The sequence below is a fragment of the Staurois parvus genome, unplaced genomic scaffold (assembly GCF_062004578.1).
Source record: "Staurois parvus isolate SC_StPar_1 unplaced genomic scaffold, SC_StPar_1.0 ptg000017l, whole genome shotgun sequence".
Classification (NCBI taxonomy): Eukaryota; Metazoa; Chordata; class Amphibia; order Anura; family Ranidae; genus Staurois; species Staurois parvus.
The window spans coordinates 11684157-11699058 of record NW_028317813.1 but is presented as its reverse complement, the minus strand read 5'-3'; the positions used below and the strand labels follow the sequence as shown (position 1 = coordinate 11699058).

At 45.3% G+C, this 14902-nt stretch overlaps 1 protein-coding gene across 3 annotated transcripts in view; it reads right to left on the bottom strand.

Annotated features, from left to right (window-relative positions):
* Positions 1-14902, bottom strand: part of RDH5 (retinol dehydrogenase 5) — a 55052-nt gene that overhangs the window by 33547 nt on the left and 6603 nt on the right. The window contains exon 3 of one of the 3 annotated variants that reach the window (XM_089679742.1): positions 11775-11851. The exons of the other annotated variants lie outside the window; for them this stretch is intronic. The gene's annotated coding sequence lies outside the window, so the exon portion shown is untranslated. The remainder of the gene's footprint in view (positions 1-11774; positions 11852-14902) is intronic. 3 annotated transcript variants of the gene reach the window in all.

Below are 14902 nucleotides of genomic sequence, written 5' to 3'. Positions count from 1 at the left end.
AAATGTGGCAAAAATTAAGCGCCGCAAATACTTTCTGGATGCACTGTACCTAATGGGTAGGAATACATTCCTTTATGATCAGACTGGGCATTATTCTTAACTGGTAATAGCCAGCCAGATCTGCAACGCTTTAGTTATACCCAACGATGGCCAAATCTGACAAATATGTATATGTATTACCTACCAATCCATGCTTGGGCAATACAAGAGAATCACATACTCTCACTGATAAAGTTTTCATAAGTCTGTATCATCCCTTCTACATTATTTCAGGTACTTATATAGATACTTATATAGCACATCAGTCCCTAACCCTCAACTAGCGTACAGTCTAAGGCCCCTAACTCACATTTATACATACACATACCAGGGCCAATTTAGACAGGAACCAATTAACCTATCAGCATGTCTTTGGAGTGTTTAATGCCCTCCAGGTTAGCTAGATAGGCTGTTTGTTTGGTATTTTTCTTTTTCAGGCAGAGGTTGAGTAGCAGCCTGGGATGAGTTAGCCTGTGAGTGAGGAAGGAGATCACCTCAAGACAGACTAGGAGGCTCTAACAGGTCAGGGCTTCTGGAGCCCTCCCACCTGTCCAGAAACCTAAGAGCTTTCTGGATGAGGGGAGGAGGCCCAGATCTGCATGGTTGAGGGACTCTGGCCAATCTCCTGGCAGGTGACTGGGGATGGTGACCAGGGCAACCCTGAAATGTGCCAGAGTCTGGGGAGCGGTGTGCAGTGCCGGGGTCGCTGGGTCCGATGAGATATTAATCTCCATTATTTCTTGGATTAAGCACACAATACCCCCCCAGTATTCTTGAATTTTATGACACTCCCACCATATGTGAAACATTGTACCTCTCTCTCCACATCCACGCCATCACAAAGGTGAATTGTCTCTGCTTATCCTATGTGCTACACTCGGTGTTATATACCATCTTACCAAACACTTATAATTAATTTCAACCTCTCTCATATTTACATTTCCTTGAAATAAACAGCATATTTTCTTTTGCTTTCCCTCATCAATTTTTACTCCTATATCCCTTTCCCATTTCTCTATAAATAGTGGGCCTTTAACCGTGACTAATCCTGTGAGAATCTTATATGCAGTATTTTTGAAATCCCGTGCTTCCCATCTCCCCGTGAATCTACTAAGTGCTGAAAAGGGTTCCAATCTTCTTTTTTTCTTAATGGCTTTGGGAGGTTCCCTATAAAATGTTTTAGTTGACCATATTGCCATTCGTCCATTCTAAAAAAAATATTTCCCTCTTAGGGCTCGTTCACACTTGACTGTTTTTCCAACTCTTGCCAAACGCCCCTATAGGTCCGGCGTTTGAGGAGCGGTACCATAGACTTGAATAGGAGGCTTCAACTCCTCCTGACTCGACCAGAGGCGTCCGTTTTGCCGCGACACTAACACTCCCGTTTGAACAGCACCATGTTCTATTTTTCCCAACTTTTCTCCTGTGCATTAAATGTCCAGTCATAATTTCTCACCAAAATTACTGAGTTATAATATCTTTTTAGGTCTGGTACTCCCAATCCACCTTTCTCTTTATCTCTACTCAAAATTTCATAATTTATTCTAGGATTCTTACTCCTCTATATAAATCTTGTTAAAAATGTTTTAATTATTCTAAAATACCCCTCTGGTATTTTGATTGGTACTTTTTGAAATTTGTATAAGATTTTTGGAACAATTATCATTTTTATCAGGTTTATCCGTCCCACCCATGACTGACATCCCCATCCTAGTTTCTTTATTTCATCCTAAATCTCGTTTAATAATGTGATGTAATTTATTCTGTTTAGGTTCTTTAGAGAAACAGTTAATTTTATACCAAGATATTTTAATTCTCTTTCTCTTCAAACAAAGGGGAATTCCTCCTGTAACTTTTTTTTCTGTCTGTAAAAGGTTTATATTTAAGATCTCTGTTTTACTTGGATTAATTTTTAAATTTGACACCTCGCCATATTCTTTTAAAGATTTCATTAAATTTGGCAAAGTTATCCTTGGGTTTCCTACATAAAACAACATGTCGTCTGCATAAGTTGCCACCTTATGCTCCGTCTCTCCTACCCAAATTCCTTTTATATCTATATTATTCCTGATGGTAGCCAAGAGCGATTCCAGAGATAATACATATAACAATGGAGACAGAGGGCATCCCTGTCTAGTTCCGTTCTGTATCCCAATGTATTCTGATAACTCCCCATTAACCATGATTGCTGCCGATGGTTGACTATATAATTTCCTTATCCATTCTCTCATTCTAGGTCCCATTCCCAACACTTCCAAAGTATCTAACATAAATTTCCAATTTACTCTATCAAATGCCTTTTCGGCATCTATCAAAAGAACCACCACAGGGGTTTTCTCCTTCCTACTTTTTTGTATAAGAAACAATGATCTTAACCAGTTTTCTCTACCCTCCCTCCCTGGGACAAACCCTACTTGATCTATATGTATCCATTCCGGCATTAGGTCTTTCAGTCTATTTGCCAAAACCTTTGCATATAGTTTAGTATCTGTATTTAGTAAGGAAATCGGTCTATAACTTGAGCAGTGAGTGTCATCTTTACCTTCCTTATGTATGAGTACCACATGAGCTTGTAGGGATTCCCTTCTCATTTCCATCTCTCCTCCTACAGCATTCATATATGTCCTCAATTCGGGTAGTAATATTTCTTCATATTTTTTTATAGTATCTCACTGTATATCCATCGGGGCCTGGATTTTTCCCAGCAGCAGTACTTTTTGATGCTATATGTATTTCTTCCTGAGTTATTGGTATTTCAAGGGATTTTAATTGTTCTTTACTTAATTTCGGCAATCCCGCCTTTTTTTATAAATGCCTGTCTTCTTTCTGTTTTTCTTACTTCCTCCTCTCCTATATTACCATGAGGCTCAATATTATATAGCTTATTATAGTATTCTATAAACACTTTTACTATATCTTTAGTTGAATACACTAATTCTCCTTTATTATCTCTGATTTTCTATATAATTCCTAGATTTTTTCTTCCTCTGAGCCCTCATTAAATACTTTCCTGGTCTGTCCCCCCATCTATACCTCTCAGTTGTCATTCTGTTGTACACTCTCCTCTTGTCTTCTTCCAGGAAATTATTTAATTCTTCTCTTTTATATATTATCTTCTGTATAGTCTCTTTTGTTACTCTATTTTTATGTATCTGCTCTAGATCACAGAGTTCACCCAAAAGCGTGTTTATTTTATCTCCTCTTTCCCTCTTCTTTTTTGCTCCTATCGCCATTAGGATTCCTCTAATATAGGCCTTATGAGCTTCCCACACCGTGGCTACCGTCACTTCCTCAGATTCATTTTCCTCAAAAAATTGCTCAATTTGCTTCTTCACCTTCTGATCCGTCTCCTGATCCTGTAGAAGTGTCTCATTTAGCCTCCATATTCCCCCCCCCCTCTGCTCAGTTCAACATAGTAATTGCATTGTGACAGGAGCATGATTAGAAATCGACATAACTTCAATATTTACTTTAACCAGAGACTCAATAAGTCTATGGCCCAACATTATGTAATCCAGTCTTGAATACATCTCATGTGCAGGAGAGTAAAACGTATAGTCTCTGTCCTTCATATGCTTAAATATCCACAAGTTGGCATTGAAATAGCATTTTTTTTAACCTTTTCAAATACCTACTACTCTCTCTCTGCACCGGAGAGGCCACATCCATCTGTGGATCCATACAAAAGTTGAAATCCCCTGCCACAATCAAATTACCTTTTTTAAAATCCAATAATTTCCTCAAAACATTTTTTAAGTATACCTCCGGTTTCTTATTTGGGCAGTAAGTATTTGCTAATGTGCACTCTACTTCCTGCAGTCTTCCCCTCAAAAACAAGAATCTCCATTCTGGATCTACCAATCTCTCCTCCAACTTAAACCTTATATTTTTCGCGAATCCTATTGCCACACCCTTTGCACGTTTAATTGGGGAATCTGCATAAAACCACTCAGGATAAAATATCTAGTTTGTAACTTTATATTATCTTGCTGTACTAAGTGTGTTTCTTGTAGGAACACCACTGAAGAGAATCCGTGCTGAAGTTCTTTGAGTATCCTAAATCTCTTCCCCGGACTATTAAAACCTTTGACATTATAAGTCACAAAGAATCTCTTCCATTCTTTTCTCACCTCCTCTCATCCTTCTTTTCCCTTCACCTTTCTCTCTCTCTCTTCCCCATCTGTTCCCCTTTGTTCTCTAAAGCTTCTCCATACTGATTTGCCCCTTGTTATCCTGCATAATCTCAGCCTGCACACTCCCCACCCCCATCCTAACTCCCTCCCCTACCCCCCTTCCTTTTAGGCCTTTAGTTTGCCTATGAATCATTTATGGTCAATATCCCAACTTTGATTCTACCATAGAGTTGAGCTCTGACCATGTACACCTCACCAGTTTGCGTGTCCCCTCCCTCCCATGTCCCACCATATTTTATTATCTCAAAGAAAACGATATAGTCTGGGGAAGATGAGGAGCTGGCCAAGAGAAGACAAAGGAAGAGAGAAAAAAAAACCCTCAATATTCCCCCTCTCCTCTTCCCTTCTCCGGCCAACCCCTCCACTCTCTATTCCCATTTTAGGGGGTCCTCTATCTCTCTTTTTCCCTGTCACTTGTCTCCCCTTCATCTTTCCCCCAACCTGGAATAACTATTCTCTGTAGTTCCAGTCTCTCACAAAAGTCTCTTAAATCTTCAGGAAACCTTGCTGATTTACCATTTTTCCAACCGATTAAACAGGCAGGAAATCCCCATATATTTCGAACGTTCAGCTTTCTCATTTGTTCTAATAATGGCTTCAACGTTCTTCTTGTTGTTAATGTTTCTGCTGTTAGATCTGCAAATATTTGTATATTTATTTCACCATATTTTATTATTGCTCTTCCTTTGATCTTCTTCCAGATCTTTTCTTTGTCTTGATAATAATGAAATTGTACAATTACATCTCTCGGATTTCCCTTTCTTCTTTCTTGTTGTTGGGATCTTCCAATTCTGTAACCTCCATCAATTTGAAAGGGCTCTAATGCAGATCTATCCATTACTATATCCAGCATTTCCTTTATTGTTTCCATCAGATCATCTCCTTGAGGAGTCTCTGGGAGTCCACAAATTCTTAAGTTGCGTCTTCTGTCCCTATTTTCCTGATCTTCCAATTTGTATAGCAGATTTCTTTGTTCTTTCCTCATTTCCATCATCCGTTTTTCTAATATCTGTATAGCTTGAGCATGTTTGTCTATTTTTTATCCTTACTTCTTTGCTCAATAGTTTCTTTTTAACTGGGAACCTCCTACATGCACATTCCCCCTTTTAATTATTACACAGTTCTATTCATATTCCAATATAATTGTAACAGTATAGTTCTTCTGCCATTCTCACTCACCCTCTTGACTCCTTTTCCTTCCTCGGCGGGTGAGGCAGCCTCACTGTTCTTCCTCCTGGGGGGTTACAAAGTTCAGTGTTCCCTCATTCATCAACAGGCACTTTCAGGGGGGCTTCTCCCTCATTTCCCCGTAGGGTCTCAATCTTTCCCGCAGCCGTCCGATGCATGGGAGGGGAAAAACAGTATTTCCTCCACTCCTGATACCGGCCGGCATTCTCCTCTCCTCCCAGTACTCCTCTGCGCGGGTCACATGACCGCTCGGCGTCCTCTTGGCACTGGCTGCAGGGGATCTCCTCTCACTCCTCCAGCTCAGATCCGCCACCCAACTCCACCCAGTAGAGCCCGTGGGACACACACTCCTCCAGGGGGACTCGTTCCAGGTGAGCTAAGACAGGGGTTCCTCGGGCATTCTTCCCTTCATTCGGCGGGACCCTGGAGGCGTCTGGTGATGGGAGATCTCACATTGATCTCCCGTTTGGCGCCATGTTCAGGCTCCGGTAGTGCTACATATGTTGAGACACTGTCTGCATTTAGTTTGCATGCTCTCCCTGTGCTTGCATGGATTACCTCTGGGTACTCCGATTTCCCCCACACACTATGGAGACATGCTGGTAGGTTAATTGGCTCCTGTCTATGTGGGATTTATGTGTTTGTGGGATAGGGACCTTAGATTGTAAGCCCCTTGAGAGCAGGGACCAAAGTGTATGTAAAGTGATGTGTAAATTGTCATTGCTATTTAAATATTTGTAATAAATACAAAATAAATGTTAGACCAGAAAATTACAATCAACTTTTACATAGTCTAACTTTGAGCATTTTTACCATATCTGCCTCTCCACACACAAATGTAGCCTTTATTTGAAAACCTTCATTCTTTAGCAGCACAAAATTAGAGATATAAATTCAAGTCATGTAATGCAGCAGCGATGATCACTGCAGAAATCACAGCTAACAAGCATCAAAGCATCAATAATCCAAAAATGAGATGTAGAATTTTAAAGAAGAGCTACTGACATGAATAAAAATAATAGAAGACAGATCAGCAGGGAACAAAACTCTACAAATAAAGCTCATAAAACCAATATATTTACTACGAAATGAAATATGACATCTCCAGCTGGCAGATGCATAAAGTATTGAATTAACAACTGTGTATGCCATTCAACGACAAGGGGCTGTAGCCACAGAAACAAAATGCAGTTCAATGCACAACAGTTTTTAAATACTACAATAAACAGCAAACAAGAACAAATAAGCTTATTTAATAAAGCAGTACAAATACCAAAACAAAAAATATTGTAATGTAGCAACCAATCATAAATATATCTGACAACAGAGTACAGAACTCTGAATAGTTCATAGGTGTCTGCACATTAAATGCAGTACTTTGTCATATATGTTTTGCTTTGCTTTGCATTGCTTTTTGTAAAATATATATCTGAAACATTGTGGCGCCTATGTGAGTGAGTGTTCAAACAATAATAGAAGGTTGATAGCTGCCCCTAAAAAGTGAAATACACTTGAACAAACAAATACGTGAATAGCTAGGCGCTACAACAACAGTGCATCAACAGATGAGAGCAAGTCAACTCATCTAACAAATAATTTTCCTATATCAAATATAATGATATGAGAGCAAGTAAACTCTCAACAACATCTAACAAATAATATTCATATACCAAATATAATAAATGGTGAACATGATATAGGGATAGTCCCATGAAGATGTAATTCCAAAGACCAAAAAGATGTGGTCTTTCACCACGTGCAAACAATATGTGACTTTCTCACTCACCAGAAACATTTGACCCCGATTAAGGTGGCCAGGTACCGCTTTGTTATAATGACTTTTGAGGACCAGCAATAGGCTCTTCTGGGTTAGACCTCCCGGTCACCAGAGAATCACAGATAATTTCCCCCAGTTGGGTGATCACAAGACTCTGGATACACCATTGGTGGATGATGTTTAATCCCAGGCTCTCCTCAAAACAAAGGTGATGCTCCAAGCAGCTCAAATAAATCACAAGAAGTCTGGAGGACATCTAAGCACAGTGGAGCAATTTTGGAAATCTACCCCAAGCTTGGGAAGCCATATCACTCTTGAGCAAGGCGGGCCTCACCTTCCTCAGAAAAGATAAACTTATTGCACAGACCCCACATCTTGGAATAGATCTCTCATTTATGTTGTGAGGTCAGAAACCGAACTTCCATCAGATTCAATTCCTCCACTTTCATGAGCCATTGGCAGATGGATGGAGGTTTAGAACTTTTCCACATAAGAGGAATGCAAGATTTGGTGGCGTTAAGAAGATGGCAAAGAATTGATTTTTTATAAACTTTGGCTGGTATATTAGACGCATGCAAGAGAAAAAAAGCCGGATCATCCGGCACCTCATAATCAGTAAATTTTTGAGTCAGCCTTTGGATCTCTGCCCAAAAACCAGTCAGTTTCGGGCAAGACCAAAAGATTGTTCCTCGCTCCTCCTGACGGCGCCAAAATTGATCAGACGTGTTTGGATAAAAAAGTGTGCAAAAGGGCCAGGGTATGAAACCACCTAGCAAGGATCTTGAAGTTAGTCTCCTGGAATTTAGTGCAAATTGAGGATTTCAAGGCGAAGTGGATTATGTTGGTACTTTGAGTTTCCAAGAAGGTCCAAACCAAATCCGCTTCCCATTTATCCAGGAAGGGAGGGTGGTAATCTTCTGCAGGTGTGATCAAGAGGGCATACATTTTGGAAAGTGTGTGGGGTAAGGCACCCTGCTTCAAGCAGAGGTCTTCAAAGAAGGTCAGGGCACAGCTATAGACTGAGATAGAACACAATGAGCATAAATAGTGCCACAATTGTACCACCCTCCAGAAGTATAGCCAAAAGGGACCCCCCGGGGTCAGTTAAACTGCCAATGGATGACCATTTTCCAGCGAACAAAAAATAAGAAGCCTGAAACTGCCCAGATGAGACCAATAACCGAAAAGTCCCATCCCTTTCCCCCGGCTCTCAGAACTGGAAACAAAGGAGACCGAAGACAGGTTAGTTATGGAAAACACCTGAGGGCATACATTCTCCACATCCACACCAAGGAACACACAGGGAATGCAAGACTGGTTAGCGACATGAATCGGGTGCATCACTTTTATAGTATTGTCACGGGCCTCACTAGTTGGAATGAAACCCACCTGGTCCAAGTCGACCAGATATGGCAGATGCTGTTGGAGACGTAGAGCCAGAATTTTGGTGAAGAGCTTAAGATCAATATTTAATAAGGAAAGCAATCTATAGCTTCCGCAGGAGGAGGTGTCTTTACCCTTTTTAGGCAAAACTGAAATATGGGCCTTTAAGGATTGGATTCTGAATGTAATGTGGCCGAGGAGCCAAGAGCATTAAACATGGCCACCATATGTTGTCCCAAATTCGGGAGTAAATGCCTTATAGTATTGCAAGGTGAGACCGTCTGGCCCAGGTGCCTTGCTAGTTTTAGTAAAACCTATTGCTAGTTGAAGTTCCTCCAAAGAAATGGGTGCCTCCAAGTCTGCTCTGACTGGGGACAGAAACTGAGGCATACCTGAAAAGGAAATATAGTCATCCAGTTGAGTCTGCGTCTGGGGTGGCACTTGCAAATTATACAAGAAGGCATAAAAGTCTCCAAATGTTTGAGCAATGTGTTTGGGTAGAGAGGTCCTTTTGCCATCTGGAAGCAAGACACATGGAACATAGGCAGTCACACATAGGTCTTGCAAAGATCTGGCAAGAAGCCTGCCACACTTGTTACTCAATTCATAGAAAAGTTTCTTGCCAGTTTGTATGGCTGCCTTGGCCTTAAATATAAGTAAATCTGAAACCTGTCAAAGGCTGTGCAGGACGGGAGGAAACGCCCCCTGTGGTGTGGGTAGCACTTCTCGGGCCCCCCCACCAGGAATCCTCAGCGCAGGTCGCTAAGGTGTCTCTGCGCGTCCTCCCGGCGGGCACAGCGCGGGCACGAGGCTTCCCGCGATCTGCGCCCGCCGGAGACAAAGGGGGCGTGCCTCGTTGCCCCGGCAACGCGACGCTGGGCCGGCTTAAGAAGGTCGATGCGGGATCCAGTTTGGTGTGTGTGTGCTCGTTCCCCACTCAGGACAGGGTGCTGTGCGGGGACTGAGCTGAGGCCAGACCCCACAGCCAAGACCCTACCGAGCCCCTGCAAGCCTGCTGTGTCCCTGACAAGCTGACCACTGTGCTGGTCCCCTGCACGAGAGAGAGAGAGAACAGCTGTTGGGAGGTCTGAGCTGAGGTCAGACCCCACAGCCAAGACCCCGCTGAGTCCCCGTGAGCTTGCTGTTGTCCCTGGAGAGCTGAACCCTGTCTGCTGACAGCTTGTCCCTGGAAAGCTGTGTGAGGTCTGAGCTGAGGTCAGACTCCACAGCCAAGACCCCGCTGAGTCCCCGTGAGCCTGCTGTTGTCCATGGAAAGCTGGACCCTGCCTGCTGACTGCTTTGTCCCTGGAAAGCTGTGTGAGGTCTGAGCTGAGGTCAGACCCCACAGCCAAGACCCCGCTGAGTCCCCATGAGCCTGCTGTTGCCCCTGGAAAGCTGAGTCCCCATGAGCCTGCTGTTGTCCCTGGAAAGCTGAACCCTGTCTGCTGACAGCTTGTCCCTGGAAAGCTGTGTGAGGTCCGAGCTGAGGTCAGACCCCACAGCCAAGACCCCACTGAGCCCCCGTGAGCCTGCTGTTGTCCCTGGAAAGCTGAACCCTGTCTGCTGACCGCTTTGTCCCTGGAAAGCTGTGTGAGGTCTGAGCTGAGGTCAGACCCCACAGCCAAGACCCCGCTGAGTCCCCGTCAGTCTGCTGTTGTCCCAGGAAAGCGGAGTCCCCATGAGCCTGCCGTTGTCCCTGGAAATCTGAACCCTGTCTGCTGACCGCTTTCTCCCTGGAAAAGCTGTGTGAGGTCTGAGCTGAGGTCAGACCCCACAGCCAAGACCCCGCTGAGTCCCCGTGAGTCTGCTGTTGTCCCTGGAAAGCTGAGTTCTCATGAGCCTGCTGTTGTCCCTGGAAAACTGTACCCTGTCTGCTGACCGATTTGTCCCTGGAAAGCTGTGCAAGGTCTGAGCTGAGGTCAGACCCCACATCTAAGACCCCGCTGAGTCCCCGTGAGCCTGCTGTTGTCCCTGGAAAGCTGAGCCCCTTTGAGCCTGCTGTTGTCCCTGGAAAGCTGAACCCTGTCTGCTGACCGCTTTGTCCCTGGAAAGCTGTGCAAGGTCTGAGCTGAGGTCAGACCCCACAGCCAAGACCCCGCTGAGTCCCCGTGAGCCTGCTGTTGCCCCTGGAAAGCTGAGTCCCCATGAGCCTGCTGTTGTCCCTGGAAAGCTGTGTGAGGTCTGAGCTGAGGTCACACCCCACAGCCAAGACCCCGCTGATTCCCCGTGAGCCTGCTGTTGTCCCTGAAAAGCTGTGTGAGGTCTGAGCTGAGGTCACACCCCACAGCCAAGACTCCGCTGAGTCCCTGTGAGCCTGCTGTTGTCCCTGGAAAGCTGTGTGAGGTCTGAGCTGAGGTCAGACCCCACAGCCAAGACCCCACTGAGTCCCCGTGAGCCTCCTATTGTCCCTAGAAAGCTGCCCCCTGTCTGCTGATCGAGTGTCCCTGGAAGCCGCCTGCTGCTGAGTGTCTGCAAGCTGCCTACCGTGAGTGTCCCTACAAGCCACCTGCTGCTGAGTGTCTGCAAGCCGCCTACCGTGAGTGTCCCTACAAGCCACCTGCTGCTGAGTGTCTGCAAACCGTCTACCGTGAGTGTCCCTACAAGCCGCATGTTGCGGATTGCCCTGAACTGCCCCTATTGTGTGCCCAGATTACCCTTGCCTGCACTGCCCCTATTGTGTGCCCAGATTACCCTTACCTGAACTGCCCCATTGAGGGCCCGGATTATTGCTACCTGAACTGCCCTATTGAGCGCCCGGATCAGTGCTGCCTGAACTGCCCCTATTGTATGCTGGAACTAATACTTGCTCGGACTGCCTATTGTGTGTCTGGAGTATCGTAGCTACCTGGACTGCCCCCCTGAGTGCTCGGGCCATCGTTACATAGATTGCCCTATTGTGGACCTGATTACAATTATTTTAGGCTCCTCCTCTCTCTTCCCCTTTTTGGGTACCTGGACGCTACCTTCCTACCCTGATTGAGTGCCTTCCATAGTTCAATAAAGCTTGTGTTTACCATCTTCTTTGTGTGTTCTGTCCTGCCTACGCTTCCGTCACAGTGAGTGACGGAATTCCTAATATGGGCCCCATGTTTAATCAGTACACCTCAAATGACCGCCTTATGGGCTTCCCAGACCACCCTGGGATCGCAGTTTGGCGTGGCTTTGGTCTGGAAATAATTGTCTATTTCCCTTACCATGTCCACTAGAACCTCCGCATCCTGTAACAAGCTCTCATTTAACTTCCAAAACACCAGACTAGAAGAGAGGGCATCTGTAAGAGAATAATATTATTATACAGTATTAATATAGCGCCAACAGTTTGCTCAGCATAGTATATTTAGGATAAATTAAGAATATTTTAGGACTACTGGCGCATGGTACGAAAAGGTAATATGTCCAATAGAGGTTGCGGTGACTGCATGCAGATGTCTGTGAGGAATTTTAAAAAAGTCAACACGGAAGCAGGGGCGGACTGACAACTCATGGGGCCCCCGGGCAATAGGGATCATGGGGCCCCTGTGTCCTTGACCAAACTCAAAAAAGCCTATGAAAAAGGTACCAGGGGCATCTCATGGGGCCCCCTACTGACCCTGGGCCCTCGGGCAGTGCCCGAGTTTCCAAATGGTCAGTCCACCCCTGTACGGAAGTATACTTTATGTGGGGTAGAATAAAATCTATAATCTCTTTCTTCTGAGTGTGTCAGCCTCCAGACATCCACCAACTTGTGTTTGTGAAGGTATCTACCAAAGGTTTAAGGGGGACATTTAAGCCCCCACCCAAAATCAAATGGCCCTTAGCAAACTCCGCAAGCGTGTCTAGGGCATTTAGAAGAAAAAGGTCTTGATGGGTATTAGGAGCATAAAGTGTCACCAACGTCAGCCTATCCCCGCCGATTTGTCCCTTAAGGATTAAGTAATGTCCATTACCATCCACCAAGACATCCGAACACGTCCAGAGGAGTTTGCAAGAGATCAAAATGGATACTCCCTTGGACTTGGCTTCTCTATTGGTCACATGGTAGGTTTGGGGATAAAATTATTTATTATTATTTATTTATTTCAGGTACTTATATAGCGCCGTCAATTTACGCAGCGCTTTACAAATATATATTGTATATTCACATCAGTCCCTAACCCTCAAGGGGTGTACAATCTAAGGTATAAAATCTGTTTCTGAGGAAGGGTAATCTATCATCTTTGAAATGAGTCTCTTGTATAAAGGCAATATCTTCGCATAGATGGCATAGGTCTTGTAAAAGCACCCACCACTTTTGTGGGATGTTAAGGCCCTTAGCATTAAGAGAAACAACACACAGATCATCCATCTCATCTGATTGGGTGAGCAAGAGGGAAGGGGAAAGGAAAGGGAGGGAGAAAAAGAAGGAAAAAACAAAAAGGGGGAGGAGAGGAGAGAGAAGGGGGGAGGGGTAAAGAAAAGTGGGAGGAAGTAAGGGGTTGTATCTGCTTTAGATACTAACTTAGAACTCTAAGAATACCCAGCGCTCAACCTAGTGGAACCTAAGGTGTTTACCTAAGTGGGGAAGTGATCTAACAAAGCCAGGATGGGAGCTCCCGGCCAATCCCAGGTCGGCCCCCCAACCAGCTAAAGGGAAAAGTAGCCACAAAGATGATCATATAAGAAAACCCCACACACAACTGCATAGATTAACAAAGGTCAATATATAAGCAGCATATTTCAGCACTGATAAACTGGTTAAACCTGCTGAGCAAAAGAAAAAGGCCCCATTGGAGTCTCCCCACCACACAGAGGTTTGGGAGCACCTCCCATACCCCGGGCAAGACCGGAGTCCCGCCTAGAAGAGAGGGCATGCCCGGGTCCCATGGAGATCCACACTATGTCCACCCAACAGTAAAACATAAGAAAGGAAGCTATGCTCAAGGGCCAGGGGCACAACTCGAAAACACACAGATCCAGTCTCCCAGGCATTACCAGAAGGTGGCCAATAAGCCAACCTGGAGAACTTCTATGGCGGCCCGAGGGGGCGACCCCCCCCCCAGATCACAATGGGTGAGCAGGAGAGGGCGCGCAACCCACAGAAGAAGATCAGAGACCCTAACCCTGGACAAGCCCCCAGTGCACCACCAGCATAGGCAGATCAATGCATTATGTCTCAGCACATTTGTATATCAGACATATCCAGACAGCAGGCCTCCGGACCATATCCCCAAGGGTTGGAAGGCCCCCCAAGTGGGAGAGGTAGCCCCCCACCCCACCGGCGACAACTAACCTATCCGGAAATCATCATGACCGGCCAAAGGATTTGATCACAGACAGTGAAACCCCATAAGACACATCAGAGCATAGTAATAGTCGCCTCCCCCCCCAGGGATCACTGCCCAGGGGAGATATTAAACATTGAGGAACCAAGCCCTCCAGTCTTAATATATTAGAGTTAATGCCTGAAAGCACCGTCCCGGAGCCATACCATCCTGCATCACAAAGGATGTACAAAAAAACTTATAGTGTCTACAACTGCCCAGCGGGCTGTGGGGCATCCTTTCAAATGAAAGGCAGACAAAATGATAGAGGCAGTCAACAAAAGCCAAACTTGTGCCAGCCAGTTCTCATTCGGTACAAATCCGGACCAGTCATAAGAGGGAAAGTCTCCCCCACTGCAACAGTTCAACAATGTGAAGGGTGGAAAACAACCATGTCCAGGCATGATCGGAGTCATCACTTATGTGTACCCGGGAACGTCATTGAAGCCTTGGTGGATGTAGTGGAAGCCCCGGTTGGGAAGAGCTCAGGCCCGGGTGACCCGGGATCTGGGAAAGAAGCTAGAGCCAGTCTGGTACCTGAAGGCAAAAAGATCCAGGAGACCCACCTGTGATCTCAAAATATAGGGCTGTGTGCCCTTGCGGTAGGTAACCCCCAGGGGAATTCCCCTGTGGTAAGTAAGGCTCAGCTGGCGGGCTTTTTCGAGGACAGGGCATAGTAAGGCCCAGCATTGTAGGGTGGCTTTGGAAAGGTCAGGCAGGATCCTAACCTCAGCGATATTAAACTCCACAGAGCCTAACTCCCAGGCTCTCCTGAGAATGGTCTCCTTCTGGGAGTAGCAATAAATGTGGCAAACAACATCTCTTGGTCCGTGGAGTGAGGGCCCTATGAACCCAGTCAAGCTCCACTGTAAGCGGGGGTGTTGTATCCAGAACCCTATGGAGGATGGTGGTAATGGTATCCTGTAGGCACTCTGGGCCCATGGCCTTGGGGAGGTCCCGGAGCCACAAATTGTTTCGGCTGCTTCACTCTTCCAGATCCTCCAGATACAACTGGAGAGCTGTAGTGTTGTTAACTTGGTGCA